Source organism: Fukomys damarensis, unplaced genomic scaffold (assembly GCF_012274545.1).
Source record: "Fukomys damarensis isolate Sample0158 unplaced genomic scaffold, DMR_v1.0_HiC HiC_scaffold_13, whole genome shotgun sequence".
Classification (NCBI taxonomy): Eukaryota; Metazoa; Chordata; class Mammalia; order Rodentia; family Bathyergidae; genus Fukomys; species Fukomys damarensis.
Genome location: NW_022900925.1, coordinates 22,172,916 through 22,185,394, shown reverse-complemented (window position 1 = coordinate 22,185,394; position 12,479 = coordinate 22,172,916). Strand labels below are relative to the sequence as shown.

The window sequence follows — 12,479 nt, the reverse complement described above, 5'->3', positions numbered from 1 at the left end:
CAAGTTTCTTTGACTTTAGGGATCTTGCCTCGTTGTTAGCCCCTCTGTGCAACAGTCCTGAGTGGACTACAGAGAGGAGAGGAGATGGTTTGCAGGGTGCTTCGCCAGCACTGATGGGGTCCCAACTCCATGTAGGGTACCTGGCGAGGAAGCTCAGGCCAGTCTTTCTTCCCATGGGCTACTTTTGATGATGTGGGTAACAACAGTGTCTCCTACTCGCTAACATTTAATAGTATCTCTTGCTGACTAAGCATCCAGGACACACAGAAGCTCATTGAGCCCGTCAGCTTGTGACCTAGGATACAGGTAATTTTGGTAATTAGCCCACTTCACAGATAAGCAGACTGAAGCTTAGGGAGCAGAGGTAACTCCCCTGGGGTGTCAGAGCTGAGGTCCCTGACTCCTTGGCTCCTCTCTTTCCAGCACACTGTAGTAGCCAGATAGGAAGGCTCTGAGCAAAATGGTCACCCTATGTTGCTGCTGAAATTAACCTCACCAGTTCACATAGGTCTTCACAGTGATTGCCAGAAAATGACAGGAAGTCACATGTGCTGTCTCTCAAAGTCCAGGGGAGTCCAGGTATTCTTGGCACTGAGCTCATCAGCACCCTTGCCCCAGATCAGCTGGTCACTGAGTCTCCCCTATCCCATACCTGGTGTTTGCCATGGTGTCTGGTGTATAGGAGGCATTCAAAGGCACATGCTGACTAAAACAACAGCTCCCTTTTATTGAGCACATAATATAAGCTAGGCACGGCTCCAAGCCCTTTACTTGCATTAACTCATTTGTTCATGATAACAACTCCATGCAGATTGTTATATCTTAGTATCTTGCTTAAGTGTGGAAAATGAGCCACAGACAGGGTAAGTAATTTCCCCGAGATCACATAGCTAGGATTCGGAAGACAAATGTGTTGAGCAAATGAAGGATTATATTTTCCACTGTAGGTCCCTGTCACCCATATAGCTGCCAATCTGTCTTCCTAGTGGCTCTCTGATGGAGAGGGTGAGAGGATGGGAAGGAGCTACCACCTCTTCAGCTCACAGGTATGTGCTGTGCCACTGTGCTGACCCTTGGTCCAGGGGTTGGGGATATAGCAGCAACAGAAAGATGTGTCCCTGTTCACAGGGGCTTCCATTCCACTGTATGTGTGTGTGTGTGTGTGTGTGTGTGTCTGTGTCTGTGTGTTTGTGTGTCAGGGTGTCAGTCTCTGAACAAACAGACACATAACCATGTAGTATGTTGCACAAAGAAAAACAGAGCAGAGGGAGGGGACAGAGGAGGCCGGAGAGGGACACTGGTGAGATACATTTGAGGGACATCTGAAAGAGGTAGAAGAGATGAAAATGACAGGCCCAGGGGCAGCAAGACCAGGTAGCCAATGCTCCCTGCATGGCATGCTGGGAGTAGGAAAGAAGCCAGTGTGACCAGAGCGAGCAGGTCAGGGAGGCAATGCCGGGAAAAGGGAAAGGAGACAACCTCGGAGGCCTTGTGAGCTGCTGTAAGGACTTTGGCTTTCACTCCCAGTGAGGTGGAGGCTTCTGAGCAGAAGGGTGACGTGATCTCACTTGGGTTTACAGGATCTCCTGGCAGGGGAGGACAGTGGTCTCCCGGCTCTCGGCACAGCTGCTCGGATACAGTGGGAGTGGTGATAGCCAGCAGGAATCTCACCAGGGCTGGGGCAGCTCTGAGGGGGGCGGGGGACTTCCAAGAAGAACCTCAGGAAGGAGTGTGGGCCCATTTCATAGTGCCCTTGCCCTGACCCAAGGGCCCTGGAGACGGCCTGGCATGCTGGGTGCCCACCATGCGTACCTGTGAGGCCACTGAGTCGGGAACAGCTCAGACTGAGCTGTGCTTTGCTAAGGAGGAAATGCACACAGGCGTTTTGAATATTCAGTACAAAAGAAAGAAAATGAGAACTCAAAATATCTCATTCATAACGTTTCATACGGATTACACGTTGAAATGATGGTCTTGTGGGTATCTTGGTGAAAATACACTATTTAAATTAATTTCATTTGTTGCTCTTTGCTCTTACTCATGTGATAACTAGAAAAATGCACATCAGACACACAGTTCCTGTTGTAATTCTACTGAATAGTGGTGATCCGGCACCGCAGCCTGGATTTCAAAGACAAGGCTGCCCCCAAACCCCACTAGGAGGCAGGGCTTGTTTCCCACCTACAGTGGCCTGGGGGGACAGGCAGCAAGAGGCCAACAGCAGAAGCAGGGGGAAGAATATGGCAGGAGAGCGGGGTTGGGGTCTCTGGGATGGAGATACTCTCTGATACCTAGGACACCAACAGGGATCAACAGTTACTGCCAGGCCTGGTGGTATACACCTGTAATCCCAGCACTCCAGAAGGCTGAAGCAGGAAGATCTCAGTTCAAACCTCCTTGCCCTGGGAACTCAGTGACTTAGTAAGAGCCTGTCTCAAAATAAAAAAATACAAAGCCGGGGATGCAGCTCTGTGGGGAGTCTTTGGGCTGGATCCCCTGCACTGTCAAAAAGAAAAAAAAAAACCCAAAAGAATCAGGGTTATAGCAACTGCTTCCTGAGGGCTGCTTAGACCAGGCAGAGGGCACAGCCCTATTACCCACCCTCAGTACACCTGCAGGGCAAGTAGGGTTTAATTTTTCCCTATTATTGGAAGGAGAGGAAACTGAGGCTGAAGAGTAACATGCCTATGGTCACCTGCTAAGAATAGAGGAGGCAGCTCTGGGAAGGATCCTAGGGACAGAATGCAGGATCAGGGAGCCCCGGGCTTCATGTCAGAAACTCCCTGTGGCCCCAGTCCTGACATCTGGCCACGGCACCAGCTGCCTGCCCTGTAGCATGGGGCTGCTAGGGAAGGGTTGCAAATTTTAGGAAGCAGTGGCCTGTCATGTTGGGGTGGGGTGGGGCAGCTGCGACCAAAGGTCTCTTCCACCCTGGTGGGCTGCAGAAGCACTGGGAATGTGAGGCAATGCCTGCAGTCCATCTTCTGGAGAAAGGACAAGGGAGGCAGGAATCGGGGCCAGCAGCAGGCCACCACTGTTTCAAACACCAGCAGCATGTTGCTAGGAGGCACTGAGGGATAAAAAAAAAAAAAAAAAAAAAAAAAGACCCCAAACAAAACAAAACGAAAAAACCCAACCACCAGAAAACAGCTCTCTGGGAAGCCTTTGGCACTGTGTAAACGTGCTTCCCAGCAGGCAGCGGCCAGCTCTAGGCAAGAAAGGGAAGAAACAAACCGGTGTTTATTGAGCCCCTGCGGCAGGCGCTGGGTTTGTTCCTGGAGCTTCCACGGTGGGCTCATCCTTTCAGTGGCTGGTCTGAGAGGTGACGCTGTCCCTCCCTGCTGCAGATGGGGGCACTGGGGCTCAGACAGATAGTCAGGCAGGTCCTGTGCATCTGGCCACACAGCTGTGGTGGGGGACGCAGGGATTGGAAGATGCCGGTGTGATTCAGCGTGAACACCCTTCTCTGACTCCTGAGGCCTCCCTGGAACTATGATGACAAGGCTGAGGGTGGATCTGTCCCCTTGGCATCCTGATGGACAGCTGGGTATGGAATGAGGAGGGAATGGGCCTCCTTTAAAAAGAGCGGCGGGGTGGGGGGAGAGGCGATTTAGCTCAGTGGTTCCTCGGCCTGCCTTGCAAGAGCAAGGACCTGAGTTCTATCCCCGGTACAAAAAAAAATAAATAAATAAAAAAAGAGGGAGGGGATGATCCTTTCTCTATGGGCCCTTTTACAGGGCTATTTTCTCCAGGCCTCAACACAGCATGGTAAAGATACTTCAGTCAGAAACGGCTGTGAGTGACAGGCAAATCCCTTCCACTCCCTAAGCCTGGCTGCTGAAATTGTACTGGCAGTTCCCTGCCATCTGAACTTCCACCTGCCATCCACCCTTACAGAGTGGAGACCAGGACCCAGGCAAGTGGCACAGCTAGGCACTCACACTTGGATCCCTCCCCCTGGGTCTAAAGGTGGGCTCTCTGCCAGGTGGTAGTATCCTGGTTGACTACTTTCCCGTGCTGTGGCCCCTGTTCCCTAATCGGCTGCAGCAACGATGTGCAAATTGCTCCTGACGTAGTAATTAAGAATCCTGCTCTGAACGTGCCATGCCTTTCCTCCAGGACCCTCAGTGGCTCTCTAGTACTCCATGGAGCACAGGGTCACAATTCTGAGAGGCCCGAAGAGATCATCCAGGTAAAGAAGCACCCAGAATTCAGCCTCGGGTCCTGTACGCCCCACAGGCAGCCTGCCTCCTGCCCCTCAGCCCGGACTCTGAGCAGTAGAAGATCCACAGCTGATTTTGCCCTGCATTTCTTTCTTTCTCAGGGTATCAGAGACACAGGAGATGCTGAGTGGCTGAATTCAGAAGCAGACTCTAAAAGCTGGCCAAGGTCTACTGCTGTGACACTGCACGAAGCCTCCAGGTTCCCTACGGCAATGACAGGATTCCTCTCTCCCCCTCCATAACCCTGTCTTCCTAGGCGTCTGTGACTCTGCATTTGATCACAGTCGGCGCAGAGATGGCCCTGTCTCCCTAGGACAGTGCGTCAGAAGCCCCTCATGGGACAGCCATTCGTCGTCTTCATCTTTGCACCCAACACAGTGCCTGGCAATGCAACAAAATCGTCAGAAACAAGATTGACAGCTGTCATTTTTACACGTTTACTAGGTGCTAGGCTTGACTCTAAATATTTGACACATAATACACCGAATCATGACAACTGCCCTGTGAGTGGAGTATTTCAATAATCACTTGAAAATGAGAAAAGTGAAACAGAACAGTTAAATAACTTGCCCTGAATCACACAGAAAGTGATAAAGCCAGGCAACTTGATTTTAGAGGTGAGAGCAGGGAAAAATGTGAGGGTAGAGAAGGAAAGCTATGAACTTCAAGGCCACGTTGAAAAGGACCGGGTCTACTGCTGGCTGCAGAGGGATGATCCCAGTGACTCGCACAGTGTGGCACATAGTAGATGCTCATTAATATGTGACTGTGAAGATCACTAGATAATACAATGGCTGCCCAAACACAGGCGTCTAGTTAGTGGGGGCTGAAGGTGGAGGAGGGCAGGGACCTGGTATTGACCTGGCAGTGACCTCACGGGCACTCAGACCTCCTAGCTGGGCCAGCCCCACTGCCTCTCGGCCCGCCTCCTCCCCCAGCCTAGCCTCCTATCCCCAGTATTTCAGACTTCTTATGCACGGGCTGGCTGCTGGCAGGTTTTCCTCCTGCCGAGAACAGCCACAGAAAATTGAGATCATTTCTCTGCTATGTTGGCAGCTGAGAAAATGGCACTTTTTCCTATTTCCAATTCAAGAGTTCCTTCCTATTGGACAAAGGCCCCATGAGCCTATCTGTCCCCAGGAGTGCCAGGACAGAGTAGGGTATGGGTCACCCCTTGGCAGGTCAAGAGATGTGGCCTGTAGCGGTCATGCAGTGGGAAGCGGCCAGTGGTGGCAGAAGCAGCCACCAACTAAAACACTTGCAGGGACAAAACAGGGACAGGTGGAGAGGTCAAAGCAGCAAGTAGCCTGGAGTTGCTGCAGGGAGCTTAGGGACTCCAAGCAAACAGTGCTTTGCAGGTCCTGAACACTGGGCCAACAGGGTGGTATAAAATCAGGCCAGAGATGTGCATATGATCCTACTACATATCTACATCAATGCATTTTTTACTTAATTAAATGCATATATTTATATTTTCAAAAAATTAGAAATGGTGAAAGAAATAGAAAACTGCTTAGCACCCCAAATGCCCTGCAGAGATGGCAGCAGGCATTTGGCTTCCACGGGGTTGTCTCCCATCCCTCTCAGCCCAAAGCCCACGGTCTCACTCCAGCTCGTGGCACCTGCCCATCCTCTCCCTGGGGCTCTTTGGTCTCCTTGCTGCTCCTCGAGCGGCCAAGCCTATGCCCCTGGATTCTGACACTGGCAGCGCCCTCTGCCCTCCCAGAGGCTGTTGGCCATTCGCTCAGGTTGTTTCTCACCTCCTCCAATCTGTGCTTCATGACATTCTGTCAAATGATCTTTCGTTGAACACTACAGTCCCTCCCCAACACACCCACACCACTTAGAATTCCCGCTTCCCCTCAGCCTTCTTTTTGTTCTCTAACATAGACAATTTGTTTAATAAATATGTCATTAACTTCCCCCTGCCAAAACAGACTCTGTGAGCACAGGGATGTTTTGTTATGTCCACTGAGTGGGACCGAACACCTAGAACGGTGCCCGCCCCTCCACGGTGAGCACCCACTGAACACCCACTGAGTGAGAGGGTGTCCGTGCAAGTGTCCATGCATCGATTTATTTGGCCAATCATCAAATTATGGCAGACAGGTCTGGGAGCACAGAGGCAGGGACACGGGCACCACCACTCTGGTCCCTTATGCATGGCTGGCAGGGAAGACCATTGAAACTGTGGCAAATGTGACCGAGTTGCAGGGGGTGGCAGATCCTTGTTTATCTGAAGATGGAAGCAGTGGTGGAGGTGCTCCAGCTTGATGGCTATTTAGTTGATGAGCGGGAGAGTATTCTGGGCAGAGGGAACAGCATACGTGAAGGGTCCTGAAGTGGAAAAGAGCGCAGAAGAAGCCAAGGGAGAGCAAAGGGCAGAGGGTTCAAAGTGAGACTGCAGGATCCCAGATGGGGTGGGCCTCGCTCAGGTGTATGGGCCCCTCTGTGCCTGTCTTCTGTGTCTCCACGTAGTTCCTGTTCACAGGGACAGAGAAACATGGCAATGAGACCTCTGTGTGCAGTCAGGACAACTGACTCCAAGAGCCAGCGTGGCCATGACTCCACTGGGCCTCAGCCTTTTCTCTGTGACATGGGGGTCACAATGCTGACTTCACGTAGCCACCGCCGTGGGAACCAAATGGGACCACGGATCTAACTGCAGAGCGCTGTTAGGACTCTGACTCGTGGCAATGCCCCACCGTGTCCGAAAGGCTGTGCAGAGTTGCCTGCTCTCCTAGCTCTCTGCAACACCGTTCTCCCCAGCACCACAAGCCTGCTGCTTCAGGGAGCCAAGCTGCCAGAAATACATTTGCTTCTGAGCTGGAGCCAGGCCCAAGAGCCCTGGGGGCAGGAGGGCTGCCAGGTGGGTCCTACACTGAGGTGCTCATCTCCATCACAGTCAGACCTGCCCATGCAAGGGACACAGGCCACTGGAGACAGTGGAGCTGTGCCTCTCTTACCAGATCGGGGCCTCTCTGAAGATGTGGCTCAGTCATACTGGGTGCGTCTGAGGGCGGGAACCAGTTCTCTTCCACCCTTCTCCTTTAGAAAAATAGAAGCGTCAGAGCTACTGGTTAAAGGACACCTCTAGGGCTCTGTCCCTGGGGAGAGCATAAAGTTAAGGGCAGAAGTGTTCCAGATACCTGTTCTCTCTCTGGGCCAGGGGCCTGCCCTGTGTGGACCTTCAGGCCTGGGATTCTTAGGGGATACCTCTGAGAACCTAGATCATTTTAAAAGGCAGCTGCTGGGGAATGTAGCTCAGTGGCGCTGCACCTGCCTTGCAAGCGCAAGGTCCTGAGTTTGATTCCCAGTACCGAATAGAAAAAAAAAAAAAATCATCCATCCCGATGAGCCTGGTCACATCATTCTCTCAGTCCTAAGTAGGATCACAAGACATGGACCCAGGGGATCTAAGGCAAGCTGAAAAAGTCCACTAGTAAGCACACGTCCTGCCTTCAGAACCAATTTGAATGGAACACATGAAGTCATTCGAGTGGAGACAGTAACCCGATGCCCATCTTCATAGGCTGAAAAAGGTGTGGATGACAATGCAGCACGAAGGACACAAGCTTGATAAAGAGGAGAACCTTCCAAAGGCAAATAATTATCTTGATAATTTAGGCAAAAAGAGATTTTCTTCAATTATCCTTCCTATCCTTTTTTTTTTTGCACTGAATTATTCATTCTTGCATTCATTCATTTGTGCAGCCAGCACTGAATTATCTAGGTAATTGCTCCATTTTCCACTTCATCCTGCTGGGTTGTCTTTGAGCCAGCAGGGCCTGGGGCGAAAGTGTGTGGGGTGAGGGGTGGCAGGGAGGCAAAAGGGGCTGAAAAGGGCCAACAAGACAGTGGAGAAGAGGTAACGACTTGACCTCTAGAGTCTCAACCTCAGGGTGCTGGGACAGCTCTCAGGGACTTGTCCTTGTCACTACACTGGCCTCCCACAGGCAGCCCATCTGTCCAGGGGCTGGTGTGTGGCCAGACAAGCCTGGGTGCCCCATGATCTTTGTCCCACCCTTGAGGACTGCTGGAGATGGCAGAGCCAGCTGAATTGATAATAAAGAGGCCCACTTTTCTTTGCATTTAAAATGACAGAGAAGGAAAATAGGAAAAGACATTTATTTTCTTAAAAAATACATGCACACACTGGTTCATTAATTTCTTATTAAAATTCTGTGTGAGCACAGGCAGGGAAGGGGTGAGGAAGACTCTGGGGAAGGGATGGGGAGGAGAACCGATCCACTTGTTAGCATCTACTGAGACTCAGGGGAGGGGGTGAGGAGGATGTGAAGGTAGGAAGGGGCTTCTCCATCGCCATCACAGAGAGGTGGACAGGGCCCGGACAGCACATCCCCTTTCTTCTGGCAGAGGAGGAAAACAAGGCCCAGGGAGGAGGTGAAATTCCCGGAACTATGCAGCAAACTTGATGACAGTCAGGGTTTGAACCCAAATGTCCTGCATCCCGAAGACTGTGATTTCAAACTGCTTTGGATATCATAAATTTGGGACCTTGACTCTCCTAGCAAGTGGGCTTGAAGCTTCTGACAGGAAGCTGGAGACAGGTCTGGAGCTCTCTCTCCTGTATTTAGTGCCTTGTAGTATATCGACAAGCCGATACTGGTTGATTATCTAGACTACAAGACCACAAGTTAACCCAAGGCTAGAGGGCAGACAGAGGGGTGAGGGGCGGACGTGGAACCTGCCTAGTGGCCCAGGGCTGACTGCCACTCCAGGAACAAGTCCAGGTTCTGGGGCTAGTCCTGATTCCAGAACTAGCTTGCAGAGTGACCTTGGCCAGTCCCTTCCTTTGCCTGTCCACTTCCTCATCCACACAAAGCTTGCGTTGGGTGGTTTTGTGATCGTTTGTAGTGTTGTTGACGTGCCATGCTGTATAGTGCAACAAAGTGAGACCCTCCAGGGAAAAAGGCCAGGCCCTGGCAGTGGGAGGTGGTACCTTGCAGGGCCTCAGTTTCTGCAGCAGCATTGTACTCACACCCTCCAGGTTCCAGAAAGTGCCTCGCCTCCCACTGCCCAGCACCTAGTCATCGCCAGAATGGATTCCAATAAAGCTCATTTTCTGCCAGCAAGTTTATAACACATCCCCACCTACTGGTCTTAAAGATTAACAAAGCTGTGTGGTGGCATACGGCTGCGTGTGGCCAGACAGGAGACGATGTGGGAGAAGGAAGACAGGCACAAACCCAGCAGCAAAGAAGCCAAGGCCCGGTGCACACCTGGTTTCGTGGGTTTACACAGGGGTCCAGGCTGGGCTCATCAGTGGAGTGAGGAGGAAGACACAACCTGAAGGAGAACTTGTGAGCGACAGGCTGGAGATTGTGTGCTCAGAGCACTGTGGGACACTACATTCATATGCTGGGTGACCATGTCTTAACATGTCAACTGAGACCATGTGTCTTGCACGAGCCACTCAAGGGGTATAGCACGGGCCTGCTCCTCCCTCTTGCTCTCCTCTGGTGTCTGCCTGTCTCCTCTCATCCCTCTCTGCTCTATACCCCAGGGCTCTCCCCCTTGTCCCGTTCATTCCTTCTGGGCACCTATATGGGTGAAGCACTGGAGAATGAGGCAAAAACAGCAGACATGGCTCTTGCCCTAAAAGCAAGTATGACAGATCTGGAAGGTGGCCCAGGCAAGCACCCCTGCCCACACCTTGATCATGCCAGCAAGCCAGCCTGGGAGCTGAGCCTGAAAGGCAGCACAAAGCACCAAGGTAGCACCAGAGAGTGTTCAAGTCCTTGTATGGGGGTGGAAGGCCCACTAGAGAGCTGGGTAGAATCTAGGAAGACCGATTGGAGGTGGTGAGGATTGAGACCAGCTTTGAAGGCTGGGCAAGGATTTCTGGAGCCAGATGTGTTCCAGATAGAGGGGCTGGCAGGTGTCAAAGCAAAAAGGCAGGAGAGTGGGAAGAGGAGTGACTCGAGCAGCTCACAGAGGATGTACAAGGGAAGTACCATGGAAGGGAAAATGTAGATTAGGAAAAAAATTGTGAAGGACCTTAGATGCAGGGCAAAGACTGTGTCCTTGATCCAGAAAACAGCAGGGAGCCAGCAAAAGTTACTGAGTAAGGGAGCCAGCCAACCAGCTCTCCAACAGATTCAACTACCACCCTGCTCCCTTATACTCCTATTCACAGTGAAAGTGGAAGACAGTCTCCCCCAAAGACAGAAAATGACCATTGTAGATGTTCTCTCGATAGCGCCCTGAGACTAAGAGCAATGCCAGGGACACCCCTGCATTTCTACACATTGCAGTTCTACAGGCTGCGTAGGGCCTTGAAAGGGAGAGGGGCTCTATTCACATGTGGCCCCTGCCCAGCAGTCCTGGCAGAAAGGGAGGAAGAATGAGCCAGAGGCCATACATCCTTTGAAGCTGGGGGATAGGAGGCAGGCAGCCCAAGGTCACCCTGCCCAGTGGCGCCAGGGTTAGACAGAAACCCAGGATACTTGTTCTCCCCTCTGGCTGTGTGGTCAGAATCCTGTGGTCTCAGCAGTCTGCCAGGCATGGAAAATTGAAGTTGGTCCCCACGCCCAGCATCTTGGAATAACCCAGAATACCCATTAAGAGTTGGATTGACTTGAGATTAAGGCCATGTACCTTATCCTAACAGAAGGAGGAATGGCAGGAAGTCCTGGAGGAGGATGGTCCAGGGCACATGAGTTTTGAGTTTTGCTTTGTGCTATTTCTTGATGGTGGGGCCAATTTCTGTTTTTCTGGCCTTGCCCTTTGAGGGGGGCCCCCAAGTTTTAAGCATCAGCTGGTATCCTTCCCTAAGGAAGGGGAAGGTGAGGCATGGGATGAAAAAGACTTGAGGTCTCTGTGGAGCTTGGAAAGGGAGCCAGAGGTTGTGGGGAGGATGCCCGCCTGCTCAGTGAGGTCTCACTTCCTTGAGGACCTTCTTTCAGTGGGGCCCGGAGCCCATGCATGCTGGCATTGAGCTGACACTGGCTGTGTGGACAGACAGAAGTGTAAGCCCATGGCTCTGCCCTAGTGCCCCAAGACTACCTGGCACAGAAAGCACTGGTGCCTCAGGAAAAAAGAGGCAGAGCTCACATACAGGGACCCGCAGGCAGGACACAAAGGCCAGTGGAACTAGAGCTTAGGAAACAGACAGGACTCTGAAGGGGAAGGGAGAACATCCGTTAATGTCAGGCTGAAGGATCATCTGGGCAGTGGGGATCTAGTGACAGCGTTTGAGCAGCCCAGTGACCATGGATGGGTTTGGGGACCAAGAACTCAGACAGACAAGTGCAAGAGGGGTGCCGTGCCTAGATCCAGGCCTGAGCTCTTTGGCTTCCTCCTGCTGAACACTTTACTCCTTGCCCCCAGGCCAAGTCACAAATCGGCCCCTGCAGCTCGGTTTGCAGACACGAAGCCCACCCACCCCCTCCCCATTCTCAGTCTTGCACCCTGCTAGAGATCTCTGGTTCCTGCTGCACTGCCTGCACCCCTACCCTGCTGCCTGCTGGGGTTCTGTCCAGCCCATCAGGTTAACTGTCTCGGGTGAACTGAGCACAACAGCTCCCCGAGGGTCACCCCAGCTTCCAGCAGGGAAGATCAACCCACCCATAGAAGGAGGTTAGCTTTCTTCCTCCTCCCTCCTAGCCCCAGGTCCTTACTATACCAGAGTCCATTCTTTGTCTTACTCTTTCAACCTTGAGAATGCTCCCCCGTCGGCGAGTTAGGCCCTGGTTAGAGACCTCTAGCGCTCCTGGAACACTGGGCAGGCTCCTAGGGACTAGTATATCTGGGGAAAACCTGAGCACCACGCATCGAGGGTCTTCCACCAGGGCAGAGAGCTCACTGACTTCTCCACAGAGGCCCTCTCCATCCCATCCGCGGCTCACCCCACAGCGTAGGGCATCTAAGCACCCCCTCACCCCATACTGACTGAAAAAATGTGTCCCAGGTCTGCTGTTGACACGCTGGGAGGGAACAGAGGTCTGCCTTCTTCCTCCTCTTCCCAGCAGCTCTGGCCCTCCCCCTTACTCGGCGCCCCTCGCCTCCTGGAGCGTCTCCAGCTCGCAGAAGGCCCGCTGCAGCCTCTTGGAGACTGGTCTGAGTTCCCAATGGCGGGGATGTTACTGTTCACAGACCTTCTGTCCCCCACTCGTACGCTCGCTGTCCCACTGCCAACACGAGCCAACACGCGCCCCTCCCTCTCCCACCGCTTTACCGCGGAGCCCCGGGCGAGCCTGGGGAGCAGACGCAACAGATTGCAGACCGCGAGAG

The 12,479-nt window shown here is 52.5% G+C and overlaps 1 protein-coding gene across 1 annotated transcript in view; it reads right to left on the bottom strand.

The window, feature by feature from the left end:
- Tmem132e (transmembrane protein 132E) overlaps positions 1-12,479 on the bottom strand; it is a 53,924-nt gene that overhangs the window by 39,037 nt on the left and 2,408 nt on the right. The gene's annotated exons all lie outside the window — the stretch shown is intronic.